We start from the raw sequence: 16,067 nt of genomic DNA on the forward strand, positions 1-16,067 counted from the left end.
GCTTCTCACTTACTCCTCTTCTACTTTGCAGCCTGGCTGCTGGCAGCTCTTTGCACTACTTCACGCTAGACCTTTTTCTTCACTTTTTGCCTTCTCTTAAGGGAACTTCATACTCCAACAGGAGCAGTGCAAGAGCTGGGGGCGGCCCTTATACCCACAGGTGTTGTTCAGCAACCAGTCACAGGCCGCAGCCGCCCTCTTTCAAAAGGGCTGGGCGCAAGGTCTGCGCAGGGCTGCGCAACCATCCCGGGGGTGAAAGAAAGAGCAAGCTGGACCAGAGCCCATTGTCCAGGAGTCGGCTAAGGAAGAAGTTGAGATGGTTGCCCGTGCCTAGAAGCGAAGCTGCTTTTCAGTCAGCTTCTCTTTTCTTAGGGCGCGTTGTCTGCAAAGATGTTCAGCCTGTGTTGCCCTGTAAATTGGTCTGCACGTTACTAGCTATGGCTTCCAGCCCGGCGGGAGGCCCAGATACTATGGAAATGAAGCCTGCTATTATTAAAAGTAAAAAGCCACAACGCTGGTGGCCACCACGCCCGCTGCGGCTGCTAAGAGTGATAGCGGTAAGACTGAAAATACTAGGATTTTGCAAGGCCTAAAGAGTGCAAGAGAGAAAGCGAATGTAAAAGAAGCAAGTGTGCAGTGTAAAAAGTGAATGTAAAAATGGCATAAAGGAGAGTGACCCCTGCTGGTGGAAGTGAGGAAAAGCAAAAGCCTACAGCACCTGGTATCCCCGGGCGGTTTCCCATCCAAGTACTAACCAGGCCCGACCCTGCTTAGCTTCCAAGATCAGACGAGATCGGGCGTGTTCAGGGTGGTGTGGCCGTAGGCAGAGACAGGCTTCTCACTTACTCCTCTTCTACTTTGCAGCCTGGCTGCTGGCAGCTCTTTGCACTACTTCACGCTAGACCTTTTTCTTCACTTTTTGCCTTCTCTTAAGGGAACTTCATACTCCAACAGGAGCAGTGCAAGAGCTGGGGGCGGCCCTTATACCCACAGGTGTTGTTCAGCAACCAGTCACAGGCCGCAGCCGCCCTCTTTCAAAAGGGCTGGGCGCAAGGTCTGCGCAGGGCTAAGAAACCATCCCGGGGGTGAAAGAAAGAGCAAGCTGGACCAGAGCCCATTGTCCAGGAGTCGGCTAAGGAAGAAGTTGAGATGGTTGCCCGTGCCTGGAAGCGAAGCTGCTTTTCAGTCAGCTTCTCTTTTCTTAGGGCGCGTTGTCTGCAAAGATGTTCAGCCTGTGTTGCCCTGTAAATTGGTCTGCAGGTTACTAGCTATGGCTTCCAGCCCGGCGGGAGGCCCAGATACTATGGAAATGAAGCCTGCTATTATTAAAAGTAAAAAGCCACAACGCTGGTGGCCACCACGCCCGCTGCGGCTGCTAAGAGTGATAGCGGTAAGACTGAGAATACTAGGATTTTGCAAGGCCTAAAGAGTGCAAGAGAGAAAGCGAATGTAAAAGAAGCAAGTGTGCAGTGTAAAAAGTGAATGTAAAAATGGCATAGAGGAGAGTGACCCCTGCTGGTGGAAGTGAGGAAAAGCAAAAGCCTACAGCACCTGGTATTCCCAGGCGGTCTGCCATCCAAGTACTAACCAGGCCCGACCCTGCTTAGCTTCCGAGATCAGACGAGATCGGGCGTGTTCAGGGTGGTGTGGCCGTAGGCAGAGACAGGCTTCTCACTTACTCCTCTTCTACTTTGCAGCCTGGCTGCTGGCAGCTCTTTGCACTACTTCACGCTAGACCTTTTTCTTCACTTTTTGCCTTCTCTTAAGGGAACTTCATACTCCAACAGGAGCAGTGCAAGAGCTGGGGGGCGGCCCTTATACCTACAGGTGTTGTTCAGCAACCAGTCACAGGCCGCAGCCGCCCTCTTTCAAAAGGGCTGGGCGCAAGGTCTGCGCAGGGCTAAGAAACCATCCCGGGGGTGAAAGAAAGAGCAAGCTGGACCAGAGCCCATTGTCCAGGAGTCGGCTAAGGAAGAAGTTGAGATGGTTGCCCGTGCCTGGAAGCGAAGCTGCTTTTCAGTCAGCTTCTCTTTTCTTAGGGCGCGTTGTCTGCAAAGATGTTCAGACTGTGTTGCCCTGTAAATTGGTCTGCAGGTTACTAGCTATGGCTTCCAGCCCGGCGGGAGGCCCAGATACTATGGAAATAAAGCCTGCTATTATTAAAAGTAAAAAGCCACAACGCTGGTGGCCACCACGCCCGCTGCGGCTGCTAAGAGTGATAGCGGTAAGACTGAGAATACTAGGATTTTGCAAGGCCTAAAGAGTGCAAGAGAGAAAGCGAATGTAAAAGAAGCAAGTGTGCAGTGTAAAAAGTGAATGTAAAAATGGCATAGAGGAGAGTGACCCCTGCTGGTGGAAGTGAGGAAAAGCAAAAGCCTACAGCACCTGGTATTCCCAGGCGGTCTCCCATCCAAGTACTAACCAGGCCCGACCCTGCTTAGCTTACGAGATCAGACGAGATCGGGCGTGTTCAGGGTGGTGTGGCCGTAGGCGGAGACAAACTTCTCACTTACTCCTCTTCTACTTTGCAGCCTGGCTGCTGGCAGCTCTTTGCACTACTTCACGCTAGACCTTTTTCTTCACTTTTTGCCTTCTCTTAAGGGAACTTCATACTCCAACAGGAGCAGTGCAAGAGCTGGGGGGCGGCCCTTATACCCACAGGTGTTGTTCAGCAACCAGTCACAGGCCGCAGCCGCCCTCTTTCAAAAGGGCTGGGCGCAAGGTCTGCGCAGGGCTAAGAAACCATCCCGGGGGTGAAAGAAAGAGCAAGCTGGACCAGAGCCCATTGTCCAGGAGTCGGCTAAGGAAGAAGTTGAGATGGTTGCCCGTGCCTGGAAGCGAAGCTGCTTTTCAGTCAGCTTCTCTTTTCTTAGGGCGCGTTGTCTGCAAAGATGTTCAGCCTGTGTTGCCCTGTAAATTGGTCTGCAGGTTACTAGCTATGGCTTCCAGCCCGGCGGGAGGCCCAGATACTATGGAAATGAAGCCTGCTATTATTAAAAGTAAAAAGCCACAACGCTGGTGGCCACCACGCCTGCTGCGGCTGCTAAGAGTGATAGCGGTAAGACTGAGAATACTAGGATTTTGCAAGGCCTAAAGAGTGCAAGAGAGAAAGCGAATGTAAAAGAAGCAAGTGTGCAGTGTAAAAAGTGAATGTAAAAATGGCATAGAGGAGAGTGACCCCTGCTGGTGGAAGTGAGGAAAAGCAAAAGCATATAGCACCTGGTATTCCCAGGCGGTCTCCCATCCAAGTACTAACCAGTCCCGACCCTGCTTAGCTTCCGAGATCAGACGAGATCAGGCGTGTTCAGGGTGGTGTGGCCGTAGGCGGAGACAAACTTCTCACTTACTCCTCTTCTACTTTGCAGCCTGGCTGCTGGCAGCTCTTTGCACTACTTCACGCTAGACCTTTTTCTTCACTTTTTGCCTTCTCTTAAGGGAACTTCATACTCCAACAGGAGCAGTGCAAGAGCTGGGGGCGGCCCTTATACCCACAGGTGTTGTTCAGAAACCAGTCACAGGCCGTAGCCGCCCTCTTTCAAAAGGGCTGGGCGCAAGGTCTGCGCAGGGCTAAGAAACCATCCCGGGGGTGAAAGAAAGAGCAAGCTGGACCAGAGCCTATTGTCCAGGAGTCGGCTAAGGAAGAAGTTGAGATGGTTGCCCGTGCCTGGAAGCGAAGCTGCTTTTCAGTCAGCTTCTCTTTTCTTAGGGCACGTTGTCTGCAAAGATGTTCAGCCTGTGTTGCCCTGTAAATTGGTCTGCAGGTTACTAGCTATGGCTTCCAGCCCGGCGGGAGGCCCAGATACTATGGAAATGAAGCCTGCTATTATTAAAAGTAAAAAGCCACAACGCTGGTGGCCACCACGCCCGCTGCGGCTGCTAAGAGTGATAGCGGTAAGACTGAGAATACTAGGATTTTGCAAGGCCTAAAGAGTGCAAGAGAGAAAGCGAATGTAAAAGAAGCAAGTGTGCAGTGTAAAAAGTGAATGTAAAAATGGCATAGAGGAGAGGTACCCCTGCTGGTGGAAGTGAGGAAAAGCAAAAGCCTACAGCACCTGGTATTCCCAGGCGGTCTCCCATCCAAGTACTAACCAGGCCCGCCCCTGCTTAGCTTCCGAGATCAGACGAGATCGGGCGTGTTCAGGGTGGTGTGGCCGTAGGCGGAGACAAACTTCTCACTTACTCCTCTTCTACTTTGCAGCCTGGCTGCTGGCAGCTCTTTGCACTACTTCACGCTAGACCTTTTTCTTCACTTTTTGCCTTCTCTTAAGGGAACTTCATACTCCAACAGGAGCAGTGCAAGAGCTGGGGGCGGCCCTTATACCCACAGGTGTTGTTCAGCAACCAGTCACAGGCCGCAGCCGCCCTCTTTCAAAAGGGCTGGGCGCAAGGTCTGCGCAGGGCTAAGAAACCATCCCGGGGGTGAAAGAAAGAGCAAGCTGGACCAGAGCCCATTGTCCAGGAGTCGGCTAAGGAAGAAGTTGAGATGGTTGCCCGTGCCTGGAAGCGAAGCTGCTTTTCAGTCAGCTTCTCTTTTCTTAGGGCGCGTTGTCTGCAAAGATGTTCAGCCTGTGTTGCCCTGTAAATTGGTCTGCAGGTTACTAGCTATGGCTTCCAGCCCGGCGGGAGGCCCAGATACTATGGAAATGAAGCCTGCTATTATTAAAAGTAAAAAGCCACAACGCTGGTGGCCACCACGCCCGCTGCGGCTGCTAAGAGTGATAGCGGTAAGACTGAGAATACTAGGATTTTGCAAGGCCTAAAGAGTGCAAGAGAGAAAGCGAATGTAAAAGAAGCAAGTGTGCAGTGTAAAAAGTGAATGTAAAAATGGCATAGAGGAGAGTGACCCCTGCTGGTGGAAGTGAGGAAAAGCAAAAGCCTACAGCACCTGGTATTCCCAGGCGGTCTCCCATCCAAGTACTAACCAGGCCCACCCCTGCTTAGCTTCCAAGATCAGACGAGATCGGGCGTGTTCTGGGTGGTGTGGCCATAGGCAGAGACAGGCTTCTCACTTACTCCTCTTCTACTTTGCAGCCTGGCTGCTGGCAGCTCTTTGCACTACTTCACGCTAGACCTTTTTCTTCACTTTTTGCCTTCTCTTAAGGGAACTTCATACTCCAACAGGAGCAGTGCAAGAGCTGGGGGCGGCCCTTATACCCACAGGTGTTGTTCAGCAACCAGTCACAGGCCGCAGCCGCCCTCTTTCAAAAGGGCTGGGCGCAAGGTCTGCGCAGGGCTAAGAAACCATCCCGGGGGTGAAAGAAAGAGCAAGCTGGACCAGAGACCATTGTCCAGGAGTCGGCTAAGGAAGAAGTTGAGATTGTTGCCCGTGCCTGGAAGCGAAGCTGCTTTTCAGTCAGCTTCTCTTTTCTTAGGGCGCGTTGTCTGCAAAGATGTTCAGCCTGTGTTGCCCTGTAAATTGGTCTGCAGGTTACCAGCTATGGCTTCCAGCCCAGCGGGAGGCCCAGATACTATGGAAATGAAGCCTGCTATTATTAAAAGTAAAAAGCCACAACGCTGGTGGCCACCACGCCCGCTGCGGCTGCTAAGAGTGATAGCGGTAAGACTGAGAATACTAGGATTTTGCAAGGCCTAAAGAGTGCAAGAGAGAAAGCGAATGTAAAAGAAGCAAGTGTGCAGTGTAAAAAGTGAATGTAAAAATGGCATAGAGGAGAGTGACCCCTGCTGGTGGAAGTGAGGAAAAGCAAAAGCCTACAGCACCTGGTATTCCCAGGCGGTCTCCCATCCAAGTACTAACCAGGCCCGACCCTGCTTAGCTTCCGAGATCGGGCGTGTTTAGGGTGGTGTGGCCGTAGGCGGAGACAAACTTCTCACTTACTCCTCTTCTACTTTGCAGCCTGGCTGCTGGCAGCTCTTTGCACTACTTCACGCTAGACCTTTTTCTTCACTTTTTGCCTTCTCTTAAGGGAACTTCATACTCCAACAGGAGCAGTGCAAGAGCTGGGGGCGGCCCTTATACCCACAGGTGTTGTTCAGCAACCAGTCACAGGCCGCAGCCGCCCTCTTTCAAAAGGGCTGGGCGCAAGGTCTGCGCAGGGCTAAGAAACCATCCCGGGGGTGAAAGAAAGAGCAAGCTGGACCAGAGCCCATTGTCCAGGAGTCGGCTAAGGAAGAAGTTGAGATGGTTGCCCGTGCCTGGACGCGAAGCTGCTTTTCAGTCAGCTTCTCTTTTCTTAGGGCACGTTGTCTGCAAAGATGTTCAGCCTGTGTTGCCCTGTAAATTGGTCTGCAGGTTACTAGCTATGGCTTCCAGCCCGGCGGGAGGCCCAGATACTATGGAAATGAAGCCTGCTATTATTAAAAGTAAAAAGCCACAACGCTGGTGGCCACCACGCCCGCTGCGGCTGCTAAGAGTGATAGCGGTAAGACTGAGAATACTAGGATTTTGCAAGGCCTAAAGAGTGCAAGAGAGAAAGCGAATGTAAAAGAAGCAAGTGTGCAGTGTAAAAAGTGAATGTAAAAATGGCATAGAGGAGAGTGAGCCCTGCTGGTGGAAGTGAGGAAAAGCAAAAGCCTACAGCACCTGGTATTCCCAGGCGGTCTCCCATTCAAGTACTAACCAGGCCCGCCCCTGCTTAGCTTCCGAGATCAGACAATATTGGGCGTGTTCAGGGTGGTGTGGCCGTAGGCGGAGACAGGCTTCTCACTTACTCCTCTTCTACTTTGCAGCCTGGCTGCTGGCAGCTCTTTGCACTACTTCACGCTAGACCTTTTTCTTCACTTTTTGCCTTCTCTTAAGGGAACTTCATACTCCAACAGGAGCAGTGCAAGAGCTGGGGGCGGCCCTTATACCCACAGGTGTTGTTCAGAAACCAGTCACAGGCCGTAGCCGCCCTCTTTCAAAAGGGCTGGGCGCAAGGTCTGCGCAGGGCTAAGAAACCATCCCGGGGGTGAAAGAAAGAGCAAGCTGGACCAGAGCCCATTGTCCAGGAGTCGGCTAAGGAAGAAGTTGAGACGGTTGCCCGTGCCTGGAAGCAAAGCTGCTTTTCAGTCAGCTTCTCTTTTCTTAGGGCACGTTGTCTGCAAAGATGTTCAGCCTGTGTTGCCCTGTAAATTGGTCTGCAGGTTACTAGCTATGGCTTCCAGCCCGGCGGGAGGCCCAGATACTATGGAAATGAAGCCTGCTATTATTAAAAGTAAAAAGCCACAACGCTGGTGGCCACCACGCCCGCTGCGGCTGCTAAGAGTGATAGCGGTAAGACTGAGAATACTAGGATTTTGCAAGGCCTAAAGAGTGCAAGAGAGAAAGCGAATGTAAAAGAAGCAAGTGTGCAGTGTAAAAAGTGAATGTAAAAATGGCATAAAGGAGAGTGACCCCTGCTGGTGGAAGTGAGGAAAAGCAAAAGCCTACAGCACCTGGTATCCCCGGGCGGTCTCCCATCCAAGTACTAACCAGGCCCGACCCTGCTTAGCTTCCAAGATCAGACGAGATCGGGCGTGTTCAGGGTGGTGTGGCCGTAGGCGGAGACAAACTTCTCACTTACTCCTCTTCTACTTTGCAGCCTGGCTGCTGGCAGCTCTTTGCACTACTTCACGCTAGACCTTTTTCTTCACTTTTTGCCTTCTCTTAAGGGAACTTCATACTCCAACAGGAGCAGTGCAAGAGCTGGGGGCGGCCCTTATACCCACAGGTGTTGTTCAGCAACCAGTCACAGGCCGCAGCCGCCCTCTTTCAAAAGGGCTGGGCGCAAGGTCTGCGCAGGGCTAAGAAACCATCCCGGGGGTGAAAGAAAGAGCAAGCTGGACCAGAGCCCATTGTCCAGGAGTCGGCTAAGGAAGAAGTTGAGATGGTTGCCCGTGCCTGGAAGCGAAGCTGCTTTTCAGTCAGCTTCTCTTTTCTTAGGGCACGTTGTCTGCAAAGATGTTCAGCCTGTGTTGCCCTGTAAATTGGTCTGCAGGTTACTAGCTATGGCTTCCAGCCCGGCGGGAGGCCCAGATACTATGGAAATGAAGCCTGCTATTATTAAAAGTAAAAAGCCACAACGCTGGTGGCCACCACGCCCGCTGCGGCTGCTAAGAGTGATAGCGGTAAGACTGAGAATACTAGGATTTTGCAAGGCCTAAAGAGTGCAAGAGAGAAAGCGAATGTAAAAGAAGCAAGTGTGCAGTGTAAAAAGTGAATGTAAAAATGGCATAGAGGAGAGTGACCCCTGCTGGTGGAAGTGAGGAAAAGCAAAAGCCTACAGCACCTGGTATTCCCAGGCGGTCTCCCATCCAAGTACTAACCAGGCCCGACCCTGCTTAGCTTCCGAGATCAGACGAGATCGGGCGTGTTCAGGGTGGTGTGGCCGTAGGCAGAGACAGGCTTCTCACTTACTCCTCTTCTACTTTGCAGCCTGGCTGCTGGCAGCCCTTTGCACTACTTCACGCTAGACCTTTTTCTTCACTTTTTGCCTTCTCTTAAGGGAACTTCATACTCCAACAGGAGCAGTGCAAGAGCTGGGGGCGGCCCTTATACCCACAGGTGTTGTTCAGCAACCAGTCACAGGCCGCAGCCGCCCTCTTTCAAAAGGGCTGGGCGCAAGGTCTGCGCAGGGCTAAGAAACCATCCCGGGGGTGAAAGAAAGAGCAAGCTGGACCAGAGCCCATTGTCCAGGAGTCGGCTAAGGAAGAAGTTGAGATGGTTGCCCGTGCCTGGAAGCGAAGCTGCTTTTCAGTCAGCTTCTCTTTTCTTAGGGCACGTTGTCTGCAAAGATGTTCAGCCTGTGTTGCCCTGTAAATTGGTCTGCAGGTTACTAGCTATGGCTTCCAGCCCGGCGGGAGGCCCAGATACTATGGAAATGAAGCCTGCTATTATTAAAAGTAAAAAGCCACAACGCTGGTGGCCACCACGCCCGCTGCGGCTGCTAAGAGTGATAGCGGTAAGACTGAGAATACTAGGATTTTGCAAGGCCTAAAGAGTGCAAGAGAGAAAGCGAATGTAAAAGAAGCAAGTGTGCAGTGTAAAAAGTGAATGTAAAAATGGCATAGAGGAGAGTGACCCCTGCTGGTGGAAGTGAGGAAAAGCAAAAGCCTACAGCACCTGGTATTCCCAGGCGGTCTCCCATCCAAGTACTAACCAGGCCTGACCCTGCTTAGCTTCCGAGATCAGACGAGATCGGGCGTGTTCAGGGTGGTGTGGCCGTAGGCAGAGACAGGCTTCTCACTTACTCCTCTTCTACTTTGCAGCCTGGCTGCTGGCAGCTCTTTGCACTACTTCACGCTAGACCTTCTTCTTCACTTTTTGCCTTCTCTTAAGGGAACTTCATACTCCAACAGGAGCAGTGCAAGAGCTGGGGGGCGGCCCTTATACCCACAGGTGTTGTTCAGCAACCAGTCACAGGCCGCAGCCGCCCTCTTTCAAAAGGGCTGGGCGCAAGGTCTGCGCAGGGCTAAGAAACCATCCCGGGGGTGAAAGAAAGAGCAAGCTGGACCAGAGCCCATTGTCCAGTAGTCGGCTAAGGAAGAAGTTGAGATGGTTGCCCGTGCCTGGAAGCGAAGCTGCTTTTCAGTCAGCTTCTCTTTTCTTAGGGCGCGTTGTCTGCAAAGATGTTCAGCCTGTGTTGCCCTGTAAATTGGTCTGCAGGTTACTAGCTATGGCTTCCAGCCCGGCGGGAGGCCCAGATACTATGGAAATGAAGCCTGCTATTATTAAAAGAAAAAAGCCACAACGCTGGTGGCCACCACGCCCGCTGCGGCTGCTAAGAGTGATAGCGGTAAGACTGAGAATACTAGGATTTTGCAAGGCCTAAAGAGTGCAAGAGAGAAAGCGAATGTAAAAGAAGCAAGTGTGCAGTGTAAAAAGTGAATGTAAAAATGGCATAGAGGAGAGTGACCCCTGCTGGTGGAAGTGAGGAAAAGCAAAAGCCTACAGCACCTGGTATTCCCAGGCGGTCTCCCATCCAAGTACTAACCAGGCCCGACCCTGCTTAGCTTCCGAGATCAGACGAGATCGGGCGTGTTCAGGGTGGTGTGGCCGTAGGCAGAGACAGGCTTCTCACTTACTCCTCTTCTACTTTGCAGCCTGGCTGCTGGCAGCCCTTTGCACTACTTCACGCTAGACCTTTTTCTTCACTTTTTGCCTTCTCTTAAGGGAACTTCATACTCCAACAGGAGCAGTGCAAGAGCTGGGGGCGGCCCTTATACCCACAGGTGTTGTTCAGCAACCAGTCACAGGCCGCAGCCGCCCTCTTTCAAAAGGGCTGGGCGCAAGGTCTGCGCAGGGCTAAGAAACCATCCCGGGGGTGAAAGAAAGAGCAAGCTGGACCAGAGCCCATTGTCCAGGAGTCGGCTAAGGAAAAAGTTGAGATGGTTGCCCGTGCCTGGAAGCGAAGCTGCTTTTCAGTCAGCTTCTCTTTTCTTAGGGCACGTTGTCTGCAAAGATGTTCAGCCTGTGTTGCCCTGTAAATTGGTCTGCAGGTTACTAGCTATGGCTTCCAGCCCGGCGGGAGGCCCAGATACTATGGAAATGAAGCCTGCTATTATTAAAAGTAAAAAGCCACAACGCTGGTGGCCACCACGCCCGCTGCGGCTGCTAAGAGTGATAGCGGTAAGACTGAGAATACTAGGATTTTGCAAGGCCTAAAGAGTGCAAGAGAGAAAGCGAATGTAAAAGAAGCAAGTGTGCAGTGTAAAAAGTGAATGTAAAAATGGCATAGAGGAGAGTGACCCCTGCTGGTGGAAGTGAGGAAAAGCAAAAGCCTACAGCACCTGGTATTCCCAGGCGGTCTCCCATCCAAGTACTAACCAGGCCCGACCCTGCTTAGCTTCCGAGATCGGGCGTTTTCAGGGTGGTGTGGCCGTAGGCAGAGACAGGCTTCTCACTTACTCCTCTTCTACTTTGCAGCCTGGCTGCTGGCAGCTCTTTGCACTACTTCACGCTAGACCTTCTTCTTCACTTTTTGCCTTCTCTTAAGGGAACTTCATACTCCAACAGGAGCAGTGCAAGAGCTGGGGGGCGGCCCTTATACCCACAGGTGTTGTTCAGCAACCAGTCACAGGCCGCAGCCGCCCTCTTTCAAAAGGGCTGGGCGCAAGGTCTGCGCAGGGCTAAGAAACCATCCCGGGGGTGAAAGAAAGAGCAAGCTGGACCAGAGCCCATTGTCCAGTAGTCGGCTAAGGAAGAAGTTGAGATGGTTGCCCGTGCCTGGAAGCGAAGCTGCTTTTCAGTCAGCTTCTCTTTTCTTAGGGCGCGTTGTCTGCAAAGATGTTCAGCCTGTGTTGCCCTGTAAATTGGTCTGCAGGTTACTAGCTATGGCTTCCAGCCCGGCGGGAGGCCCAGATACTATGGAAATGAAGCCTGCTATTATTAAAAGTAAAAAGCCACAACGCTGGTGGCCACCACGCCCGCTGCGGCTGCTAAGAGTGATAGCGGTAAGACTGAGAATACTAGGATTTTGCAAGGCCTAAAGAGTGCAAGAGAGAAAGCGAATGTAAAAGAAGCAAGTGTGCAGTGTAAAAAGTGAATGTAAAAATGGCATAGAGGAGAGTGACCCCTGCTGGTGGAAGTGAGGAAAAGCAAAAGCCTACAGCACCTGGTATTCCCAGGCGGTCTCCCATGCACGTACTAACCAGGCCCGACCCTGCTTAGCTTCCGAGATCAGACGAGATCGGGCGTGTTCAGGGTGGTGTGGCCGTAAGCAGAGACAGGCTTCTCACTTACTCCTCTTCTACTTTGCAGCCTGGCTGCTGGCAGCCCTTTGCACTACTTCATGCTAGACCTTTTTCTTCACTTTTTGCCTTCTCTTAAGGGAACTTCATACTCCAACAGGAGCAGTGCAAGAGCTGGGGGCGGCCCTTATACCCACAGGTGTTGTTCAGCAACCAGTCACAGGCCGCAGCCGCCCTCTTTCAAAAGGGCTGGGCGCAAGGTCTGCGCAGGGCTAAGAAACCATCCCGGGGGTGAAAGAAAGAGCAAGCTGGACCAGAGCCCATTGTCCAGTAGTCGGCTAAGGAAGAAGTTGAGATGGTTGCCCGTGCCTGGAAGCGAAGCTGCTTTTCAGTCAGCTTCTCTTTTCTTAGGGCGCGTTGTCTGCAAAGATGTTCAGCCTGTGTTGCCCTGTAAATTGGTCTGCAGGTTACTAGCTATGGCTTCCAGCCCGGCGGGAGGCCCAGATACTATGGAAATGAAGCCTGCTATTATTAAAAGAAAAAAGCCACAACGCCGGTGGCCACCACGCCCGCTGCGGCTGCTAAGAGTGATAGCGGTAAGACTGAGAATACTAGGATTTTGCAAGGCCTAAAGAGTGCAAGAGAGAAAGCGAATGTAAAAGAAGCAAGTGTGCAGTGTAAAAAGTGAATGTAAAAATGGCATAGAGGAGAGTGACCCCTGCTGGTGGAAGTGAGGAAAAGCAAAAGCCTACAGCACCTGGTATTCCCAGGCGGTCTCCCATCCAAGTACTAACCAGGCCCGACCCTGCTTAGCTTCCGAGATCAGACGAGATCAGGCGTGTTCAGGGTGGTGTGGCCGTAGGCGGAGACAAACTTCTCACTTACTCCTCTTCTACTTTGCAGCCTGGCTGCTGGCAGCTCTTTGCACTACTTCACGCTAGACCTTTTTCTTCACTTTTTGCCTTCTCTTAAGGGAACTTCATACTCCAACAGGAGCAGTGCAAGAGCTGGGGGCGGCCCTTATACCCACAGGTGTTGTTCAGCAACCAGTCACAGGCCGCAGCCGCCCTCTTTCAAAAGGGCTGGGCGCAAGGTCTGCGCAGGGCTAAGAAACCATCCCGGGGGTGAAAGAAAGAGCAAGCTGGACCAGAGCCCATTGTCCAGGAGTCGGCTAAGGAAGAAGTTGAGATGGTTGCCCGTGCCTGGAAGCGAAGCTGCTTTTCAGTCAGCTTCTCTTTTCTTAGGGCGCGTTGTCTGCAAAGATGTTCAGCCTGTGTTGCCCTGTAAATTGGTCTGCAGGTTACTAGCTATGGCTTCCAGCCCGGCGGGAGGCCCAGATACTATGGAAATGAAGCCTGCTATTATTAAAAGTAAAAAGCCACAACGCTGGTGGCCACCACGCCCGCTGCGGCTGCTAAGAGTGATAGCGGTAAGACTGAGAATACTAGGATTTTGCAAGGCCTAAAGAGTGCAAGAGAGAAAGCGAATGTAAAAGAAGCAAGTGTGCAGTGTAAAAAGTGAATGTAAAAATGGCATAGAGGAGAGTGACCCCTGCTGGTGGAAGTGAGGAAAAGCAAAAGCCTACAGCACCTGGTATTCCCAGGCGGTCTCCCATCCAAGTACTAACCAGGCCCGACCCTGCTTAGCTTCCGAGATCAGACGAGATCGGGCGTGTTCAGGGTGGTGTGGCTGTAGGCAGAGACAGGCTTCTCACTTACTCCTCTTCTACTTTGCAGCCTGGCTGCTGGCAGCCCTTTGCACTACTTCACGCTAGACCTTTTTCTTCACTTTTTGCCTTCTCTTAAGGGAACTTCATACTCCAACAGGAGCAGTGCAAGAGCTGGGGGCGGCCCTTATACCCACAGGTGTTGTTCAGCAACCAGTCACAGGCCGCAGCCGCCCTCTTTCAAAAGGGCTGGGCGCAAGGTCTGCGCAGGGCTAAGAAACCATCCCGGGGGTGAAAGAAAGAGCAAGCTGGACCAGAGCCCATTGTCCAGGAGTCGGCTAAGGAAGAAGTTGAGATGGTTGCCCGTGCCTGGAAGCGAAGCTGCTTTTCAGTCAGCTTCTCTTTTCTTAGGGCACGTTGTCTGCAAAGATGTTCAGCCTGTGTTGCCCTGTAAATTGGTCTGCAGGTTACTAGCTATGGCTTCCAGCCCGGCGGGAGGCCCAGATACTATGGAAATGAAGCCTGCTATTATTAAAAGTAAAAAGCCACAACGCTGGTGGCCACCACGCCCGCTGCGGCTGCTAAGAGTGATAGCGGTAAGACTGAGAATACTAGGATTTTGCAAGGCCTAAAGAGTGCAAGAGAGAAAGCGAATGTAAAAGAAGCAAGTGTGCAGTGTAAAAAGTGAATGTAAAAATGGCATAGAGGAGAGTGACCCCTGCTGGTGGAAGTGAGGAAAAGCAAAAGCCTACAGCACCTGGTATTCCCAGGCGGTCTCCCATCCAAGTACTAACCAGGCCCGACCCTGCTTAGCTTCCGAGATCGGGCGTTTTCAGGGTGGTGTGGCCGTAGGCAGAGACAGGCTTCTCACTTACTCCTCTTCTACTTTGCAGCCTGGCTGCTGGCAGCTCTTTGCACTACTTCACGCTAGACCTTCTTCTTCACTTTTTGCCTTCTCTTAAGGGAACTTCATACTCCAACAGGAGCAGTGCAAGAGCTGGGGGGCGGCCCTTATACCCACAGGTGTTGTTCAGCAACCAGTCACAGGCCGCAGCCGCCCTCTTTCAAAAGGGCTGGGCGCAAGGTCTGCGCAGGGCTAAGAAACCATCCCGGGGGTGAAAGAAAGAGCAAGCTGGACCAGAGCCCATTGTCCAGTAGTCGGCTAAGGAAGAAGTTGAGATGGTTGCCCGTGCCTGGAAGCGAAGCTGCTTTTCAGTCAGCTTCTCTTTTCTTAGGGCGCGTTGTCTGCAAAGATGTTCAGCCTGTGTTGCCCTGTAAATTGGTCTGCAGGTTACTAGCTATGGCTTCCAGCCCGGCGGGAGGCCCAGATACTATGGAAATGAAGCCTGCTATTATTAAAAGTAAAAAGCCACAACGCTGGTGGCCACCACGCCCGCTGCGGCTGCTAAGAGTGATAGCGGTAAGACTGAGAATACTAGGATTTTGCAAGGCCTAAAGAGTGCAAGAGAGAAAGCGAATGTAAAAGAAGCAAGTGTGCAGTGTAAAAAGTGAATGTAAAAATGGCATAGAGGAGAGTGACCCCTGCTGGTGGAAGTGAGGAAAAGCAAAAGCCTACAGCACCTGGTATTCCCAGGCGGTCTCCCATGCACGTACTAACCAGGCCCGACCCTGCTTAGCTTCCGAGATCAGACGAGATCGGGCGTGTTCAGGGTGGTGTGGCCGTAAGCAGAGACAGGCTTCTCACTTACTCCTCTTCTACTTTGCAGCCTGGCTGCTGGCAGCCCTTTGCACTACTTCATGCTAGACCTTTTTCTTCACTTTTTGCCTTCTCTTAAGGGAACTTCATACTCCAACAGGAGCAGTGCAAGAGCTGGGGGCGGCCCTTATACCCACAGGTGTTGTTCAGCAACCAGTCACAGGCCGCAGCCGCCCTCTTTCAAAAGGGCTGGGCGCAAGGTCTGCGCAGGGCTAAGAAACCATCCCGGGGGTGAAAGAAAGAGCAAGCTGGACCAGAGCCCATTGTCCAGTAGTCGGCTAAGGAAGAAGTTGAGATGGTTGCCCGTGCCTGGAAGCGAAGCTGCTTTTCAGTCAGCTTCTCTTTTCTTAGGGCGCGTTGTCTGCAAAGATGTTCAGCCTGTGTTGCCCTGTAAATTGGTCTGCAGGTTACTAGCTATGGCTTCCAGCCCGGCGGGAGGCCCAGATACTATGGAAATGAAGCCTGCTATTATTAAAAGAAAAAAGCCACAACGCCGGTGGCCACCACGCCCGCTGCGGCTGCTAAGAGTGATAGCGGTAAGACTGAGAATACTAGGATTTTGCAAGGCCTAAAGAGTGCAAGAGAGAAAGCGAATGTAAAAGAAGCAAGTGTGCAGTGTAAAAAGTGAATGTAAAAATGGCATAGAGGAGAGTGACCCCTGCTGGTGGAAGTGAGGAAAAGCAAAAGCCTACAGCACCTGGTATTCCCAGGCGGTCTCCCATCCAAGTACTAACCAGGCCCGACCCTGCTTAGCTTCCGAGATCAGACGAGATCAGGCGTGTTCAGGGTGGTGTGGCCGTAGGCGGAGACAAACTTCTCACTTACTCCTCTTCTACTTTGCAGCCTGGCTGCTGGCAGCTCTTTGCACTACTTCACGCTAGACCTTTTTCTTCACTTTTTGCCTTCTCTTAAGGGAACTTCATACTCCAACAGGAGCAGTGCAAGAGCTGGGGGCGGCCCTTATACCCACAGGTGTTGTTCAGCAACCAGTCACAGGCCGCAGCCGCCCTCTTTCAAAAGGGCTGGGCGCAAGGTCTGCGCAGGGCTAAGAAACCATCCCGGGGGTGAAAGAAAGAG

The 16,067-nt window shown here is 52.2% G+C and overlaps 15 non-coding genes and 4 pseudogenes across 15 annotated transcripts; all 19 read right to left on the reverse strand.

The window, feature by feature from the left end:
* Positions 1–706: 706 nt before the first annotated feature.
* LOC142190231 (5S ribosomal RNA) lies at positions 707–825 on the reverse strand. Its single transcript, XR_012714157.1, has one exon. It is a non-coding gene; the product is annotated as a 5S ribosomal RNA (ribosomal RNA).
* Positions 826–1,539: 714 nt separating this feature from the next.
* On the reverse strand, positions 1,540–1,658 carry LOC142189943 (5S ribosomal RNA). Its single transcript, XR_012713888.1, has one exon. It is a non-coding gene; the product is annotated as a 5S ribosomal RNA (ribosomal RNA).
* Positions 1,659–2,373: 715 nt separating this feature from the next.
* Positions 2,374–2,492, reverse strand: LOC142190026 (5S ribosomal RNA). The gene has a single exon (XR_012713965.1). It is a non-coding gene; the product is annotated as a 5S ribosomal RNA (ribosomal RNA).
* A 715-nt stretch (positions 2,493–3,207) lies between these two features.
* On the reverse strand, positions 3,208–3,326 carry LOC142190316 (5S ribosomal RNA). The gene has a single exon (XR_012714230.1). It is a non-coding gene; the product is annotated as a 5S ribosomal RNA (ribosomal RNA).
* Positions 3,327–4,040: 714 nt separating this feature from the next.
* LOC142189801 (5S ribosomal RNA) lies at positions 4,041–4,159 on the reverse strand. Its single transcript, XR_012713754.1, has one exon. It is a non-coding gene; the product is annotated as a 5S ribosomal RNA (ribosomal RNA).
* A 714-nt stretch (positions 4,160–4,873) lies between these two features.
* On the reverse strand, positions 4,874–4,992 carry LOC142190214 (5S ribosomal RNA). Its single transcript, XR_012714141.1, has one exon. It is a non-coding gene; the product is annotated as a 5S ribosomal RNA (ribosomal RNA).
* A 714-nt stretch (positions 4,993–5,706) lies between these two features.
* Positions 5,707–5,815, reverse strand: LOC142190424 (5S ribosomal RNA; annotated as a pseudogene).
* Positions 5,816–6,529: 714 nt separating this feature from the next.
* Positions 6,530–6,648, reverse strand: LOC142190429 (5S ribosomal RNA; annotated as a pseudogene).
* Positions 6,649–7,362: 714 nt separating this feature from the next.
* Positions 7,363–7,481, reverse strand: LOC142190206 (5S ribosomal RNA). The gene has a single exon (XR_012714134.1). It is a non-coding gene; the product is annotated as a 5S ribosomal RNA (ribosomal RNA).
* Positions 7,482–8,195: 714 nt separating this feature from the next.
* On the reverse strand, positions 8,196–8,314 carry LOC142191173 (5S ribosomal RNA). The gene has a single exon (XR_012714781.1). It is a non-coding gene; the product is annotated as a 5S ribosomal RNA (ribosomal RNA).
* A 714-nt stretch (positions 8,315–9,028) lies between these two features.
* LOC142189980 (5S ribosomal RNA) lies at positions 9,029–9,147 on the reverse strand. Its single transcript, XR_012713922.1, has one exon. It is a non-coding gene; the product is annotated as a 5S ribosomal RNA (ribosomal RNA).
* Positions 9,148–9,862: 715 nt separating this feature from the next.
* LOC142191185 (5S ribosomal RNA) lies at positions 9,863–9,981 on the reverse strand. The gene has a single exon (XR_012714792.1). It is a non-coding gene; the product is annotated as a 5S ribosomal RNA (ribosomal RNA).
* A 714-nt stretch (positions 9,982–10,695) lies between these two features.
* LOC142190305 (5S ribosomal RNA) lies at positions 10,696–10,804 on the reverse strand (annotated as a pseudogene).
* A 715-nt stretch (positions 10,805–11,519) lies between these two features.
* On the reverse strand, positions 11,520–11,638 carry LOC142190184 (5S ribosomal RNA). The gene has a single exon (XR_012714112.1). It is a non-coding gene; the product is annotated as a 5S ribosomal RNA (ribosomal RNA).
* A 714-nt stretch (positions 11,639–12,352) lies between these two features.
* Positions 12,353–12,471, reverse strand: LOC142189774 (5S ribosomal RNA). Its single transcript, XR_012713729.1, has one exon. It is a non-coding gene; the product is annotated as a 5S ribosomal RNA (ribosomal RNA).
* A 714-nt stretch (positions 12,472–13,185) lies between these two features.
* LOC142189711 (5S ribosomal RNA) lies at positions 13,186–13,304 on the reverse strand. The gene has a single exon (XR_012713669.1). It is a non-coding gene; the product is annotated as a 5S ribosomal RNA (ribosomal RNA).
* A 714-nt stretch (positions 13,305–14,018) lies between these two features.
* LOC142190306 (5S ribosomal RNA) lies at positions 14,019–14,127 on the reverse strand (annotated as a pseudogene).
* A 715-nt stretch (positions 14,128–14,842) lies between these two features.
* Positions 14,843–14,961, reverse strand: LOC142190185 (5S ribosomal RNA). Its single transcript, XR_012714113.1, has one exon. It is a non-coding gene; the product is annotated as a 5S ribosomal RNA (ribosomal RNA).
* Positions 14,962–15,675: 714 nt separating this feature from the next.
* Positions 15,676–15,794, reverse strand: LOC142189775 (5S ribosomal RNA). The gene has a single exon (XR_012713730.1). It is a non-coding gene; the product is annotated as a 5S ribosomal RNA (ribosomal RNA).
* Between the last annotated feature and the right edge of the window lie 273 nt (positions 15,795–16,067).

This window comes from Leptodactylus fuscus, chromosome 1 (assembly GCF_031893055.1).
Source record: "Leptodactylus fuscus isolate aLepFus1 chromosome 1, aLepFus1.hap2, whole genome shotgun sequence".
Taxonomy (NCBI): domain Eukaryota; kingdom Metazoa; phylum Chordata; class Amphibia; order Anura; family Leptodactylidae; genus Leptodactylus; species Leptodactylus fuscus.